The sequence below is a fragment of the Elgaria multicarinata genome, chromosome 4 (assembly GCF_023053635.1).
Source record: "Elgaria multicarinata webbii isolate HBS135686 ecotype San Diego chromosome 4, rElgMul1.1.pri, whole genome shotgun sequence".
Classification (NCBI taxonomy): Eukaryota; Metazoa; Chordata; class Lepidosauria; order Squamata; family Anguidae; genus Elgaria; species Elgaria multicarinata.
The window spans coordinates 142,593,850-142,611,563 of NC_086174.1; the positions used below are offsets into that span (position 1 = coordinate 142,593,850).

The 17,714-nt window shown below is 43.4% G+C and overlaps 1 protein-coding gene across 3 annotated transcripts in view; it reads left to right on the forward strand.

The window, feature by feature from the left end:
- The window catches only part of PLCB4 (phospholipase C beta 4), a 237,214-nt gene that overhangs the window by 84,483 nt on the left and 135,017 nt on the right, over positions 1–17,714 (forward strand). For all 3 annotated transcript variants that reach the window (XM_063125320.1, XM_063125321.1, XM_063125322.1), the window contains exon 3: positions 4,272–4,335. The gene's annotated coding sequence lies outside the window, so the exon portion shown is untranslated. The remainder of the gene's footprint in view (positions 1–4,271; positions 4,336–17,714) is intronic.

Sequence of the window (17,714 nt, forward strand, 5' to 3'; positions counted from 1 at the left end):
AAACAGACACACATACACACAGACCAGAGAGAGTCTGTTGCCAACTGCAAATCAAAATATGGGAACAGGGAGAACCTCCTTGGGGGGTGGGACTACATGGTATATACCTTACATGTGGGAGATTGGCTGCCACTGATAGCAGATCGATGTCAGAAGCAGTGGGAGTTGCCATTCCAGTGCATGGCAAATCGAAATCAGTGGTTCAGGAGTAAAGCGATCGACTTTTGAATGCTTCTATGAACAACAAAAACATTGCATCTCAAGTCTATAGGGCAAGAAGATTGCTCGCTGTACTGCTGTGGCCATCTGGCAACGCAATCCGTTCGTGAATTTGGAAATTGATTTTAGCACCCATTTGTGGCCTTCTATAATAAAGTTAAATGCTTTTTACTTCCGGAGAGCACTAAAATGAAATCCTGTTCTGTTTTAAGGCCTATAGCAGTTCTAATTTCTTATTCTAGCAGCTTGTGAAACCCTCGCTTCTCAGGTTGTATAATGATTGAATTGAGGAACTCAGGAAAGGGAAAGAAGCTGGAATTGTTAAAAAAAATATTGGAATGATCTCAGAGTTACTTCAGCAGGGTTCCTCTGGCTTTAATGACATTTCCTCACAGTTCTATTGATTGAAGATAGTGGTCGTAGACTCTAATATCTTGCTGAGTACCATGACTAAATAATTTTATGGATAATAATAGGGAAGTTTTAGGACTTGTACAGTCTTTTTCTCTCTCTAGAAAGTAGAAAATCTAATCTGTGGAAGGGAATGATTAATGTTGCCATTCACAGTAGTCTTGCAGAAAGCCCATCACTGTGACGTTACATGCTTGTAACTTTGCGGAGAACTCTTTTTTAAAGATTGCTCCTTTGAAATTCTGGGTGCTTCCAGACAGGTAGCTCCTTGAGCTGTCCATGCATTGCTCGTCAGTTGTAAGCCACATAACTGAAGAGTAATTGACAATTGGGGTTATTTTGCTTTATCCCATCCGGTTTAGTGGGCATGATCTAGCCATGTAAGTGTCTAGGTCTTTTTAAAGTTTCAAGCAATAATCAAGCTGCTGCCATCTCTGCTTCTTCCAGAATTCAGACTGCACCATCTCCCCACACGGTTAGCTTTGTCTGGGCCCATCTGCTGGAAAACTTCCCAGCTGACCACTGTGTACTGGCCAAGGCCGCTGCTGCTACAACAACAGACCTCCTCTGGTGGGAAACATGCAATTCCTTCCTTTGACTACTCCCTACATAGAAACTAATTTATTTGAGGAGTGGGATTGAAAAGCAGCAACAAAACAGAAACGTAGGGTCCTTCGAGGTCATACAGGAATGCCCAAAACAAGCAGATGTTTCAAGAGACCATAGCAGCTCCCCCCATCCAAATAAAAAAAAACGTGTGACAGATAATTAGTAGTTTTAAGGCAATCATAAAGGCATATTTTTCTCTCTATATGTGCCTCTCCAAGCTCCTTGTAACTGAGAAGCACATCCATATTGTACAGATATTATACACATGCACATTTAATCAAAACTTCATGGAACAATAAAGGAAAATTTAATACCACCAAAACATTTCCAGTCTGAGTAGCTTATTTATTTATTTATTTATTATAAGTGTTATAAATTGCTCCACATCGAGAGAGATTGGAGCAGTGTATGATAAATTAAAATGCAAGATGTGTCAGGAGTGAGGATTTCTGTCAGTGGGTGGGTCGAGGCTAAGCCAGGAGGGAAGGAGGTCAAGGGTATTCGAACCAGCAGAGTTGGAAGCAGCAGCCGGTCTGCAGATCTCCAATCATGAATCCCCAGTTCTAAAGCACAAGCATGTCCCTTAAAACTAGAGGTGGGTGGATGTCCTCAAGATAGGATCTTGCAGGAAAGAAGGCAGACAAAGGCAAGAGCTCATAGGCCTTAGCTAGACCTAAGGTTTATCCCGGGGTCGGCCCGGGGTTGTCCCTGCCTGCTCCTGGGATATCCTTTGTGTCATTTACATGAACAGGGATGACCCCGGGACAATCCCGGGATAAACCTTAGGTCTAGGTAAGGCCATAGTGTCATACTTGGAAGGGTCCTTGGAGGTGATCTAGACCAATCCTGGGCTCAATGCAAGGTGCGACTCCAGCATCCCTGACAAATGGATGTCTAGCTTCCGCTTCCAGTGGAGGAGAGCCCACCAGCTCACCATGTTTTGCCTGATAGTCCTTCAGATAGTTGAAGACCGTTATCACATCTTCCCTGAATCTTCTTTTCTCAAGACTAAACTTCCTCATCGTTTTCAGCTCTTCCTCATAAAACATGACTTCCAGATCTCTCACCCTGCTGGTTACCCTCCTCAGGGCAAGCACCAGTTTCTCTGTGACCTTCTTGAACAGGCCCCAAGCTAGATGGAAAGTGCTGAGTGTTACAGTATTGGAGAAGTGGTGTTCAAAATGGCAATGGGAGCCAGTGTGGTTTAGGGGTTAGAGTGTTGGACTGGAGTCGGGAGATCTGGGTTGTAGTCTCCACTTGGCTACAGAAGCTCATTGGGTGCTTTTGGGCCAGTCACAGACTCTCAGTTCAACCTACCTCACAGGGTTGTTGTTGTGAGGATAAAATGGAGAGAAGGAGGATTATGCACACCCCTTGGGTTCGTTGGAGGAAAACAGGTGGGATTTAAATACAATAAATAGTTTCATGTTTCCCATACATCAGTGCACCAAACCTCTTTGAAAAATCAGAAGAATTACATTAAGGCTCTCTACACTTGTGGAAATTGTGCTGCTCTTCTGTGCTTTTTTAAAGTTGGATTTTTGAGACCTAAAAAGTTGTGGAAGCAACATGGCAAAACTGTAGGTCCATGATTTGCTAACAACATGGGCCAGGTTCAGACAACATGCTAAACATTCCCTTAACCATTTTGTGGTTAAGCAGCATGGTTTAGCGTGTTGTCTGAACTAGGCCCATGTGTAGCTGCCCTGCAAAACATGAGCGAACCAAGAGTGGACATCCTTTTTCTGTATGCACCCTCTGTGGCCTGGATCTACTTTGCAGCTTGAAATGCCTCAGTCGTTTCCTCAGTAACTGTACATTACAGCATAGAATAGAATTGTAGGCTTTATACAATGGGGAATTGGAGACAGATTGTCGTGTTGACATTGGCAGTGGGGAAACCAAAATGTTTCCCCACTCAATTTTTTGTTTTCTTTTGCAATAATTTAATATGCAGACCTTCGGAGTCATGTCAGGAATATATACTAAGCGTTGTTTTTGCCTTTTTTGGTTATTATTCCTAGCCATTTGATAGGTTTAATGTTCCTGTTCAGAAAATCAGACGGAGAATGAAATGTGCAGCTGAAATGTCCAGTATTAGCCATTGGAAAGGAAGAGGGGGGTGGGGTTTGCTGTTCGCAGAACCAATATTATCTGGCCCTTATATAATTCTACAGTGCAGACACATTCGAAATACTGTGTACAATTTTGTCCTCTCCTCTGCATTCATTTAGCTATGAGTATGATGATACTATTTTTGCTTTTTGTGCTTGCAGGAGTTAAGAATGTTAGAGATCTGTTCTGACTCTATGGACTTAATCAGATGTTTTCCTGAACCTTGTTATGAGAAACAGCACTCTTCAGAGGTAGAAAGTAACATCTGACCTAACACAATACCATATATTTCTGAGTCAGGTGTTGTTTTCTTCACAAGGTACATGCATGTACCTTAGACTTCTTGGCTGGTCACCAGGTTCAGGAAGAAACCAGGCCTAGAGTAAGGCTTTATGAGAATTTGGTTTTTGCTCACAAAACATGTGAGCATGCCTTTTTCGAAGGCCCAAATGCGATCATGAGCACAAGCAGGTGTCCACCAGAAATCTTTACAAATTCCAGACATGGGCTTGTGTTTGATTTGCACACCTAAAGGAAAGTTGTGCAAAATTTGTGCAAATGTCACGTTCGATTATTGCTCAATTTTCGCAAATTTCCCATTCTGCAGAGCAAGCAGCAATCACAAACGTGAATAGAAATTGGGCATGTGACGAGTGCAAGATGAAGTTTAGAGCACCTAGCATGCTTTCGCCCAGCCCTAGCCTAAAGTTGTGTGATGTCCAACCCTAGTAGGCATGATTAATCTTTCTTTAGTTGAAATATAGAGCTTGCATTTTCCCACATAAGGTTTAAGGGCCACTAAAATTAATTTTCTTTTGAAGTGATCATATAGTAGCATATAACTTTGGATTTATAAAGCTGACCTAGCTCAGTGGATCTTGTGTAAGTGACACTGTGTAATCTTTTTCTTTTGGCAGAAAGAGAGGTTTCCCTCTACAGTCAAATCAAATTCGGTTTATCTACCCAGATAAGTGCTACTTGGTAAGTTTCCTGTTTATATTCAACGGGGCAAACGTGCCAAGAGTATTAACCATAAATGATATCTTCATTTGGGGATGGGCGGGGGCAAGAAGAGAATAAAAGCTCATATTTGATTGTGTCTGTGTCATCAGATGTTTGCATAGATGGTATCTGTGTAACTTCAGGCAGTGATTGCCATTCTAGCTCTTGAGCTGAAACAGGCAAAGGATTCTTGACTCTTTGGCTTGCTCCTTGCAGCTAATTACCCAGTTACCAAGGCTTCAGATTCATCCTACTTCCTTAGATACACAGAAAGAGAGAGACCATAAGCAACAAAAGGTGTCAAGGATTGCAGCCAGTGAAGCTGGCAACCTTGAAGAAAATCTCAGCACTTTATTTTTGTAGCTCTAATTTAATATACTGAGTTGCTCCTTTGGGCTGGAGAAATTTGTATTCCCTTGGTACTTGTTGGAAGAACTGTGCTTGCATATCTCATATATATTTGGGAGTGAACGCTCCCATTACCTGTTTTCAAGGCTAATATGCATTGTTATCTTAAGATCGTATTGGACCAATGTTTTTAGTGTTTAGGGGGGATGGGGCGGGGGAGAACCACCTACTGTTGTTGAAGAGCAAAGACTATTGTCAATCCTATACATGCCATTCTTGTTCAGTTTAGTTTAATTACTTCTGGGTATCTAAAACAGCGCTGACATCAGCAGTATTACTAGAAGCCTTCCGTCAAAGATTTGGCTGGCTATTTTAGACATGACATGTACAATTCTTGTGGTTGAGCTGAAAATTTGTTTTCGAACTTGGAAAATTTTGAAGAGATGGCGGCTTTTAGGTGTATATGAAAGATATCACAAAACTACTTCCTCTTGACTTTTTCATGACCCTATGGGTGATGGTAATAGCATTGCTGTTTCCTTTTCTCTGTCCTTGTTCCCCCCCCCCCCCACGTAAGGTGCCAGAGAGAGGGGTAGGAAGTGGTGGCCTTTCTCTGTTTTGGTTTCATATGTCATTCAAGTAGCCTGTTGTATTGGGTACGTAGCTGCATTGTGAAACCAAATCAGAAGGAGGGCAATGTTTTCTGCCCTCAGAATGGTGTCTTATTGGTAAAGAGAGAAAATGGCACCCAAAAGCAAAGAGCACATTAGCCACTGCTAGTAAAGGGGGGGGGGGGGAAATAACTTGCCCCTGTTTGGTACCCCACAAGCCATGAAAATATCTCCTGAATGTGGCATCCTGCAAGTAGGATGTCACAATTGGGTGAACCCGTTGGATCAGTCCTAGAGATTCTGTGCTCTCCATCTCTCTACCATGTGTATTTCTCCTGCTCATTACATCACTGTAGGTTATCTGTTGCTGTGGCCCCTCTGTTACATCAGAGCAGCTCTTTAAAGTTGCTGATGAGATGGTTTTGCCAGTGTCACCTTAAACTGAATATTGTCAGCTTCCCTGGAAGCTCAAATAGCAATTGGGTATTCATCACCTCCTTGCCCTTGAAGGTAATGCGGAAATTGATGGGTTTTGCATCTGTTTCCCTTAATGCTTGTGGAGAACTCCTAAACGAACAAGGAGAACGTTTTTTTTCTGAGTTATGCAGTAGTCCTATAGATGAACAGGTCAGGCATGGGACTGTGTGTCCTTTGTGTGATTTAATGAGCATAAGGGATATTTTTATAGGGGAAACTAGACAGTGTTCATTTGACTCCTAGAACTATTAGACAGCAAAGTAACACATGCTGAACTGTTTGGCACATACTGAGAGCATGGCTAGATGGGGCGATATCCCGGGGATTGCCCCGGGATCATGCCTGTGCGTCCACATGACGCACAGGGGATCCTGGCGGCAGAGAGGGATGACCCCTCCCATGCCCCAGAATATGACCCTACAGTTTAATTCAGTTTTTCCCCACAGTCCCGGGCTTGTCCTGAGACAGCGGAACGTGTGGCTGGGCGTTACGGTTTGTCCCAGCTCCTCGTCCTTCCTGGACATTGCGCGCCCTGTGTAGACAGAGGGGGAGATCTTGCGATCACCATATCGCGAGATCCTCCCACCTCCGTCTCTCTACACCCGGTAGGTCTAGACATGCCCTGAGAAGAGGCAATGTGTAGCAAGAGGTCTACTGCAACTTGGCAAACACAACTCTCTCTCTCTGTGTGTATGCACACCCACCACAAAGTCTAGTGGGGCAGAACTGTAGCTCAGTGGTAATGTAGAGCACCTGCTTTGCATGTGGAAGATCCCAGGTTCAGGCTCTGGCCACCCAAAGGACTTCTGCCTGCAACCTTAGAGAGCAGCTGCCAATCAGTCTGGACAATACTGAGTTAGCTGGACCAAGAGTCTGATTTGGTATAAGGCAAATCCATGTAATGGATTGATTAGTGAGTTCATCAGACCATCTCGACCAATTGGCAGTCACCTTCTTTGGTGTTGAGGGTAGCCTCTCTCCTGCTTGAGTCTCATGAGCTTTGTTTGGGGACGCTGGGGTTATCCTTTCAACCGCTTACCATCAACACTCCATTTGGAAAATATTAGTCCATTACTTTGGTTAAGGAAATGATTTCCTGCTAAGCAGCATTTTATGTGGGGGTGAAATGTTTACGGTGTCCTCAGATATTGAAGTAGACCGGGCCTCTCAACGGCTGCACCAGGGAAGGGAAAAATCTAGACTGTTCTCATGAGCACAAGTAAAATCTTTGTTCATAGTGATAAAGCACACAGTGTGAGATTCCCCCCTCCCTTTAATATCAGGAAAAGCATGAGGAAGAACAAATAATATCTCTTCTTGTTTGCATACACGAGTTCCTGTAAACATGACAACTGCTTTCTTGAAGGAGACCAACACCCACCTAGACTGTATTTTGTTTCCAACAGCATCCAGCCAGATGCCATTTGAGAGGCTCACAAGCAGGCCATGAACTTGATGGTTATCCCTTGATGGTCTCTAGCCTCTGGTATTAATCATAAAAATCATTCCCTCTATTTATAATGTTCAGAGGTGAGTGCTGTTGCTTATGTAGCTAAAACAACACCGTCCGTGCACAAGAGGGAGCTATCAGGAAGCTTAGGGGAACTCCAAAGTTTGCAGAAGTGCAAAAATCTTTAGGGAAAACATCTAAAAGTTGTGGTGGGAGAAGAACCCTCCCAAAACAGCCCAGTAAGGACCAAACAAGCATGCTCAGTGGTCACAGAATGCTGACTGACTGTTGTAGGAGGGATTGAAAACCAGGAGGGAGGGGACAATGGAATGGAATACGCTGAACAAGAGCAATCCACACTGCAACAATTTGCTGCAGATCCCACTTGGGCCCCTGAATACTGATTCCAGTTAGCTGTCATGGCTTTATTGGTCATTGGTAGAACTATTCTCAGGCTCTTCCTTCTCCTCTGCCCTTTGTATGTGAGAACCTTACGCTTATTAGCCAATGGGTTTGCAAATGGCTCTTGTTATCCCTCTCCTCTCCCCCCACCCCATGCAAAGGCCGCAAGTAGTATTTAATGTAAATAAAGTGCTTGGAGATCTGTGCAGATAATATCCTTGGTTAAACTAACATTGGTAGCTCGGTAACACTGTTTGTTTGACTTTGGTTTGTCAGATTGTGCCTGATCCTAGAGGCCGTGTGGAATGTGAGAGCCACGAGGTTTCTCGGAAGGGCTTTCACACATGGCCAATGTAATTTATGGTGTCCTCCTGCTTCCCTGGTTAGTGGCTGGACTCGCCACTGTTCTTAAAATAAATAAATAAGGCACTTCTTATGTGCATATTTTAAACCATTTAACTATGTTAAACCATTTAGCCTAGCTACAGTTATCCATGCTCTGATAACCTCTTGTTTGGATTACTGCAATGTGTTATATGTGGGGCTGCCTTTGAAAATGTTCCGGAAACTTCAGATGGTACAAAACAGGGCAGCCCGTTTACTAACAGGGACTGGCCGACGAGATCACATCATGCCAGTCCTTTTCCAGCTTCATTGGCTGCCAGTCCAGGTCCGGGCCCGATTCAAAGTGCTGGTACTAACATTCAAAGCCCTAAATGGCTTGGGGCCAGGTTATCTGAAGGAACGCCTCCTCCCATATGTACCTACCCGGACCCTAAGATCATCCACAGGGGCCCTTCTCCGTGAGCCCCTGCCGAAGGAAGTGAGGCAGGTGGCTACTAGGAGGAGGGCTTTCTCTGCTGTGGCACCCTGGTTGTGGAACGAGCTCCCCAGAGAGGTTCGCTTGACATCTACACTGTGTTCTTTCCGTCGCCAGCTGAAGACCTTTTTATTTTCTCAGTATTTTAACACCTAATTTAAGTTAAATTTAAACCTTGTTTTAATTCTGTATTTTAACCTATATCAATTTTTGCTGTGTGGTTTTTTCCTGGTTGTGCTTTGTATATTGTATTTTGTATTTGTGTTTTTAGATTGTTGGTTGTTTTTTATGCTTTTCATGGTTTTAATTTTTGTGAACCGCCCATAGAGCTTTGGCTATTGAGTGGTATAAAAATGTAATAAATAAATAAATAAATAAATAAATAAATATACATGCACAGTGTTACAGAGCCGCTTCTGATATGCTGGGTCCCTGAGATGTGTTATTGTGTGCTATGGAATTAATTGCCATAACTCTGATACCTTGGCCAAAGAATCCATTTGTGTTCCGGAAGGCACACCCTGAAATGCTGCCAGCGGAATCGATGTTGAGGCTCTGGAACCATCGCAGACGGACAGGAGCCATGGAGTATCATTGCTTCCTCCTTGATTAGAGTTAAAGGAGTTGTTCCATGTAACCGTGGAAACATGCTGAGGGCTGCCAGATTGCCATGTCACCACACAGCTGGCAAATCCATGAAGGTTCCCTTGAATTTGGCCAATCAAAAACCCTACTGGGGGAAAGGGACCAATCCTGAAGTCTCCCTAACTCACAGACAGATCAGCAACATCAAGGACTACCTGAGGACCATTGATGATACCTTTTGGTTTGAGTTTTGCACAAAAGTACCCTTTATACTAGTGAAAGAAACATTTAAATAAGTGGCAAGAAACTTCCCTGAGCAATTCCGTTCAGCTGCTAGAACCAAACTATTATTCCCTTTGTTTTAACCCATCCTGGGTTCAGACTCTGAGCCATCAAACGCTTTGTTCCCTTTGTTTGAAACCCTCTAATTGTCTTGGATTTGGGTTGGTCGATGTTCGTTCTTTTTGCCTGGGCGTCCCTCATGCTGGTGCGTCCCATCTCTGAGAATATCCTGGAGTCTGACTGGCTTTAATATTATGCCTCAGGTTGCTTTCCTAGCACAATATCTGTTCTGCTCTGGTGCCTATCCTAGAGTTGCCCACCTGCTTTCCAGTTGAGCCACCTTATTTGCTGCATTAAGTGATCATTGAGCCCCAAAGCCGGATTCCGTATGTAAGGACACCGTTTGACCTGTGAGGCCATGCAGGCACTCTGAAACCTTTTTGCAAATTGTCATCTTAGAGTCTAAGGGAAGCAGTCAAGAAGTGAACTTAAGGTATGGAGAAGCAGCTAGCACACGTGCTCAGACCCAACACAAAATTATAACTTTATGCAGAAGCCGCACTGGCAAGACAGTCAATCTAAATCTCTTTTTAACCTAGTTGTGGTGGCTCTGAAGTCCCTAATAGCAGCTTAGACTCAGTTTGGTTTCCTCTTCGTTATTGCTCTGTGGTCTCTAATAACAGCTTAGACTCAGTGTGGTTTCCCCTTCATTCCTGCGAGTACCAGTTGTGTCATGACTACCACTGCATCCTCCATTGCTGTCCCTGGACAATTTGGTACTCAGGAGTGTCTAAGTGGCTTGAGGCTATTACCCCATTTTTAATTTGGACCTAAAAGTTGAGCGGCCTGAAGGAAGGCTATGCCCACTGCATTTTTCTAACTTTTTGCTACCATCTGGGTTCATTTGGGTTCCCTTTTTTCTGGTCCTGCTCTATTTCTTCTCCTTTCCATCTAAGTCAATCTATTTCCACCCCCATGGTCCACCATGGTCATCAAGACCTCCTTGATCACATAAGCCTTGCAATCTCCTGCGATTTCTATAGTGTCACTGTCTCCTCCTTATTTGGCAAATGGAAATTAGACCTATTAGAACTAGAGTACTGTCCCATGTGCTAAGGGGCTGGATATACTAACCAAGCCATTTTTCTCTTCTGTAGCAAGTGCACACTCATCTGTTTCGAAAAACAAAAACATCTGTAAAAATAAATAAATAAAGTTCATACTTTTCAACTTTAATGAATGTTTGAGCTAATTTCCTCAAGTAGAAGTGTGGGAAGTGTTACTCCATTTGTAAGGGCATAGTGATTAAATCTGTTGTGTGCACCTTTGTTGTGTGCACCTTTGGTTAAAGGCCCCCTTACATCTATAGCAGTCCTTACACATGTGTACATGCAAATGACATATGTATGTGAACAAGTATGTGCAGCAACAGAATGTATCTGTGCCTGTAACATAACTTTGAGGTTTGGTTATAGAAACAGCTACGGTAGAAGGCAAGTATTTGGTCACTACTATTAGCCTAGCTGATGGCTCATTCAATACATTTTTCATCCATGGAAATATACTTTGACCTTCCTTGGGTGTGTGCACTTATTTTGTCTTAAATATATACATGGAAATTACTGCTAACCCTTATCAGTGAGGTGCACATGTCTAGTATCAACTTCAGACATTATCCTTGCCTTTTACCTGGGGTGCATTGGATTACTTGCCTAGCCCATTACCATATACCCTAAATGAAGATATTGTCATTTGCTCTCTCTGCCCTTCTGTGTACATTATTCTTCTCTTGATGCATCCCAAGGGCTGATAGTAGGGAGGTCCTCTTTGTGGGTGCCTCATTGGGATTGCCACAGCAGCTCAACATATTCTCTTGAGATTGGAATGCTACATGCAAAGTCAGTTTCATAATTATATTTTGCAGTAATCATGCCCTGTGTTTAGCTTCCCCGGGGCATCTGGCAGGCTACCGGTGACAGGGCACAGACCTAGAGAAATCCCTGGTTTAATCCAGCAAGGCAATTCTTACGTTCTTCATCCTGTTTCTCTCCTTTAAAGAGGAGATTTTAAAAGACATTCCTATGAAGTCTGATGAAAGTACAACAGTGTTTTGAAATTTGGGTGGAGGTGTCTCACCATTCCAGAATTTTAATTTTTGGAGTCGGGATTCCACACACACATGCTCCACCATTCCTACTGCATTTAATGGACCAATTTGTTGCCTTAATTGATTTAAAAGGAACACTTGATTAATTGGACAGCAATTAATTAATCGTTTTTAGCACAGCTACTGCCAAGAACTGTAGGTGGTGGGCACAAGCTCAAAAAAGATGCTTCTTTCTTTATCGTACAGGAGAGAGTGCCACTTCTAAGATACATTGCCTTCTGTACAAGAGTATATATATAGAGTATCATAAAACAATGGATAGGTCCCTGCCCCAAGAAATATACTTTCTTAATAGGGGCATGTCTAGACGAGGCAATATCCCAGGGATCATCCTGGTATCGTCCCTGTGCATCCACATGACACACAGGGGATCCCGGGAGCAGGGAGGGATGATCCCTCCCTTTCCTTGGGATATCGCCCTACCTTTCTATCTTGGTTTCCCCCTGCAGTCTTGGGATGATCCCGAGACCGCGGGAGGTGTGGCCCGCTGCCCCGGTTTGTCCTGGCTCCTCGTGAGTAACCGTGAGAAGCTGGGCTCCATGCCCCTCGGGGGTGGTATGGGGAGAGTGGGAATTTTTTTTTAAAGAAAAAAAGAAAAAAAGATATTGTAAAAAAAAAAGTTTTAAAATGGTGGCCGCGAAGTCCTATGAAGGGACTCCAGGGACGTCATGCGCTGCATGTAGACTGAGGGGGAGGATCTTGTGATCACCATATCGTGAGATCCTCTGTCCTCCCTCCCAGAACGCCGGAGGTCTAGACATGCCCTAGGAAACTGTTGGGAAATGTAGCTATACCAATTGAGAACTGCAGCATTGCAGGCATTGGGAGGGTGTACCTACTCGAAACCACTGTACAGTGGCTGGGGAGCAGACTGTGGAGAGGAGGGTGTCTGCCTTTGGAATGGGTAGAACTCCCTGGCAACTAGGTTCCCCCCCTTTCCCAGAGTTTGCCCCAACAGTTCCTTTCCTCCTTACAAAGATATGTGGGTGTGCAGTCCAGGCTGGAGGCTGCTGCAACTGAAACCTCTGAAGACTTGAGTTAAATTTGTGCTTGGAGTTTAATTATGTAATACACACGCACATGCACACACACACACACACACACACACACACACACACACACACACTATCTATTTGAAATTATCTTTCAGCCACTTATATTGCACTTGATACCATTATCCCTGTGGCTTACATCAAAACTAATACAATACAATATAAAAACCCATTTAAAAACAGGATGTCACAGTAAATACATTTAAAACATTACAAGAACAGTAGAACAGAGCAGGACAATTACAAATCAGGGAACGCCTGACTTGTAATATTATACAATTATGTAATTAATATAATGTATAAAATAAATAAAAAAACAATAAAAGGGTCTTCCTTTAATGAATCCCAAAAGTCCATCAAGAAAAGTGGCATGCATACCAGAGAAATCATTCTAATGCTATGGCTGGACGAGGGGATTGTACCATTTTGAATTTATTTTTCTTAAAGGAACAGGACTGCACGAGCGCTCCACCGAAGTCTTGTTTTATTAAAAAAACAACAACACACACCTCGCGCTCCCCCCACCCCCGATGGGCTCAGAGCTAGGGAGCTCTGTGCCCCATGCCCGGGTCCCGGCTCTTTGTGATTACTCGCGAGGAGCCAGGACAACCCGTGACACCCAGCCACACTTTCCACAGTCTTGGGATCATCCCGAGACCGCAGAAAAAGCGGGGGGAAAGGGCCTACCGATATCCCAGGCCAAGGGAGGGATCATCCCTCCCTGCTCCAGGGATGCCCTGTGGGTCATGTGGATGCACAGGGATGATCCCGGGACAATTCCCGGGACATCAGCTGGTCTAGCTATGCCCTTAGTGATACACAGTAATGCACATACACAAGTATTTCTGGTTTATACCAGTTTACATTATTGCTGTAATCCATTTCATGGACTTCTAGGAGTTAGGTGTGAACCGTAAAACTGAGTACATTGTACCATGTACATTGATGGTGCTATATAAATAAATAATAATAATAATAATAATAATAATAATAATAAGATTAGATTTTCCCTATTTTACGATGGTAACTCCTTTGATACAAGACCTCTTTTTTTGTGCTAACTACTGTATTTCCCTGAATATTTGTTCTGGGTGGGTTAATTGCCCATCAAGTCATAGTATCTCCTTTGATCCATTGCTGTTGGATGATTGAGCGGAGCACTAAATTGGGCAGTGTGCCTTGCCTGAATGACCAGGAGATGGAAAATGATGGAAAAAACCTGTTAGTTTTGGAAAACAGTCACCCCCTCCCACAAACTAGCATAACTGGTGTGAGAGAGGCAGATATATTTACTTTGCTGCCTTACTGAACCTGAGAACAATGTCTGCATTATCAGCTATCAAGATAACCTTGCTTGGGGTGGAAGGCTTCCCTCTTATCTCTGAAACAGCTTTCCTGATGTTTTCTACTAGCAGGTTGACTGTGCCAAGGGAGGTGTGACCTCAGGCTAATGTTGGCAACTTGGTTTTTAAGAAAACAACTGGCCTAGGTGTCCTCCCCCTTACAAATGAGCTGTATACTTTGCTGTAATCACTACAGTATGCACAATCTAGTCCAGCGTCTTGTTTCTCGCAGTGGCCAAACAGATGCCTTTGAGAAGCCTAAAAATGGGGAAAATGGGTTATTATTATTATTATTATTATTATTTATTTATATAGCACCATCAATGTACATGGTGCTGTACAGATTACACAGTAAATAGCAAGACCCTGCCGCATAGGCTTACAATCTAATAAAGTTGTAGTAAACAGTAAGGAGGGAAAGAGAATGCAAACAGGCACAGGGAAGTGTAAAGAGGCACTGGGTAGGGTGAAGCTAAACAGTATAGAGTCAGAACAAACTCAATATTTAAAAGCTATAGGGAACAGAAAAGTTTTTAGCTGAGTTTTAAAAGCTGTGATTGAGTTTGTAGTTTTCAAGTGTTCTGGAAGAGCGTTCCAGGCGTAAGGGGCAGCAGAAGAAAAAGGACGAAGCCGAGTAAGGGAAGTAGAGGTCCTTGGGCAGGCGAGAAGCATGGCATCAGAGGAGCGGAGAGCACGAGCGGGGCAATAGTGTGAGATGAGAGAGGAGAGATAGGCAGGAGCTAGACCGTGAAAAGCTTAGAAGGTCAACAGAAGTTTATATTGGATTCTGGAGTGAATTGGAAGCCAATGAAGAGATTTCAGAAGTGGAGTGACATGGTCAGAGCGGCGGGCCAAGAAGATGATCTTAGCGGCAGAGTGGTGGACAGAGACCAGCGGACTGATGTGAGACGAAGGAAGGCCAGAGAGAAGAAGGTTGCAGTAGTCCAACCGAGAGATAACCAGTGCGTGAACGAGAGTCTTGGCAGAAGAGACAGACAAAAATGATCGAATCCTGGCAATATTATACAGGCAGAAATGACAGGATTTAGCTACTGCCTCGATGTGAGGAATAAAGGAGAGCGAGGAATCAAATATAAAGCCAAGACTACGAGCTTCCTTGACTGGAGTAAGCGTGACATCGTTGACAGTAAGAGAGAATGAGAGGTGAGGAGAAGGTTTAGGAGGAAAAACAAGCAGTTCAGTTTTTGCCATATTAAGTTTCAAACGACGATGAAGCAGCCAGGCTGAGATATCTGAAAGACATGCTGAGATACGATCGTGAACATCAGGAGAAAGTTCCGGAGATGAGAGATATAATTGTGTATCATCGGCATATAGGTGATATTGGAGGCCATGAGATTGAATAAGCTTACCCAAGGGCAGCATGTATAAAGAAAACAACAACGGGCCAAGCACCGAGCCTTGCGGAACCCCTACTGAAAGGGGAAAAGAGGAGGACGAGGTGCCGTTAGCCGAGACGCTGAAAGAGCGACCCTCTAGATAGGAGGCGAACCAGTTATAGACAGAGCCACAGAGTCCAAGGTCATGGAGGGAATCTAAGAGAAGATCGTGATCAACCGTGTCAAAGGCTGCGGTTAGATCAAGGAGAATAAGAACGGAATAATGGCCTTTAGACTTGGCAGTAAGAAGATCATTGGTGATCTTGGTAAGGGCTGTTTCAGTGGAATGCAAAGGACGGAATCCAGATTGAAAGGGATCCAGAGCAGAGTTACTAGAGAGAAAGTCAAGACAATGAGAGTAGGCCACACGTTCCAGGATCTTTGAGACAAGAGGCAACAGAGAGACAGGTCGGTAGTTAGACAGAGATAGTCGATCAAGAGTGGGTTTTTTGAGAATGGGAGAGACTGTAGCATGTTTAAAAGCAGAAGGAAATGAACCAGAGGACAGAGAAGAATTAATGATGTGAAGCAAGGACGGGAGGATAGCGGGGATAAGATTAATAAAGACGTGAGAGGGAATCAGATCACGGGAACAAGTGGAAGGCTTTGATGAGCGCAGTATTTTAGACAGTTCATCAGCTGAGACCGAAGGGAACTGAAGGGTACTGAAGATGTTTGAGCTAGCAGAGATGGTGAGAACCTTTTGTAAACTTTATGAAGGGACAAGAAAAAGATGACTTGTACATCTGTGGATTCAACCAATAATGTAGAAAATGTTAAGAGAGAAATTAGAGATTTGGATTTGACAGTGATAGAGTAAGAAAATATAACAACAACATTGTTACATATTTTTGCTGGGGGGAATATTGGAAGAGCATTTTGTTTTTGTGTCTTGTGTTTGTTTTTGCTTTGTTTGATTTTTGTGTGTGTTCTTATATGTATTATATTTTACACTGTAGTGTTTTTTATTTATTGGTGTTTGGAAACAATAAAAAAGATTAATCGTCGAGAAGCCTAAAAATGGGACACAAGGGCCCTAGCCCTCTCCTGGTGTTGTTTCCCTATCTATTCAGAGGCATGCTATCTGTGATCCTGAAAATAGCATATAGCCGCTAGGACTAGTAGCCACCGATAGCCTTATCCTCCATGAATTTGTCTAATTCCCTTTTAATGCCATCCAAGTTTGTTATGGAAAATAAATGATTTCCCACTATTCCCTTCACCCATTTCTTCTCTCCCCTCCTTCTCCCAAGATCCCTCATTTCCCTGCCCCAAAATGCCATCCTTGGGTGATTTCTAAGTGATTTAGATGAGTAGAATAGACCCTCTACTCCCAGGGAGTTTTGCAAGGTCAACGGGCTCTCTCCATATCTGAGCACATCAGGTGATGCTAAAGGTGACGATTTGGGCTAGTAGCCAATTGTAAGGGTAGGATGTTTTTCCCTCTGTATAAAACTAAAAGTTAATCTCTGTTTGTGGCCTTCCCTCTCCCATTTGATATGAGGGGAGGACCTTTGCACAAAGAAGATTCCTTGGTACCTGGAGTGGAAAATAAACCTTCCTTTTGAAAACTGCATCCGGATGCCTTTTCATTGGTTTAATTGGGTTGTAATCCACAATTTTTGTAACAGTTCGACAGCCATCACTACGCCTTGTGGAAGTGAATTCCATTGTTTAACTATGTGCTCTGTGAAGAAGTACCTTTATCTGTCCTGAATATCCCATCACTCAGCTTCATTGCATGCAAAATGACAGGGCATGCATACACATTGGTATCAGAAACTGCTCTGCTGGATTTTTCTTATTCTTGCTACATCCTACAATTCTGGAAACCAGGCAAAAATGTTATGTTCTGACCAAGCCAGTCAGGGCCCAGCTAGCAGCACCTGGCAGTCCTAGACTTGTTCCTTTCTGATAACTCTTTACCTTCATGTTTCCTTTGTGAACCCACTGATTGTATTTCTCTTTTGAGACCCTACATTTAAATAAGAGCGACAGAAGAAGCTTTTATAAGGAAGATGGAGGGCAGGGGATGACTACTTGTAAGTAAAGGGCGTGAGAGGCCTCCTGGATGCCTGCGGGGCTGGTGACCAAAGGACCTCACTCCTGCCATTGGTATCTGATAAAGCCAGTGTACAATCACAAAGTAAGACTTCTGATTGTACATACAGGCATTCATCTTGACTCTGGGATATTTTTTTATCTATTTACACATAATGCTCCTGTTGAGGTGACACCCTAAGCCACGGTGGTTAATCATTTTGAGCTAAACGTTATGGCTTAGTGTGTCATGTGAACCATTCCTAATCACGGTGGCTACATAACCATGGTTTAAAGATGCTCTCTCACCATTTGCTGCAAAAGGGTTAGTGGCCTAATCATGGCTTAGCATGTTGTCTGAACAGGCCCAATAGATAGTCC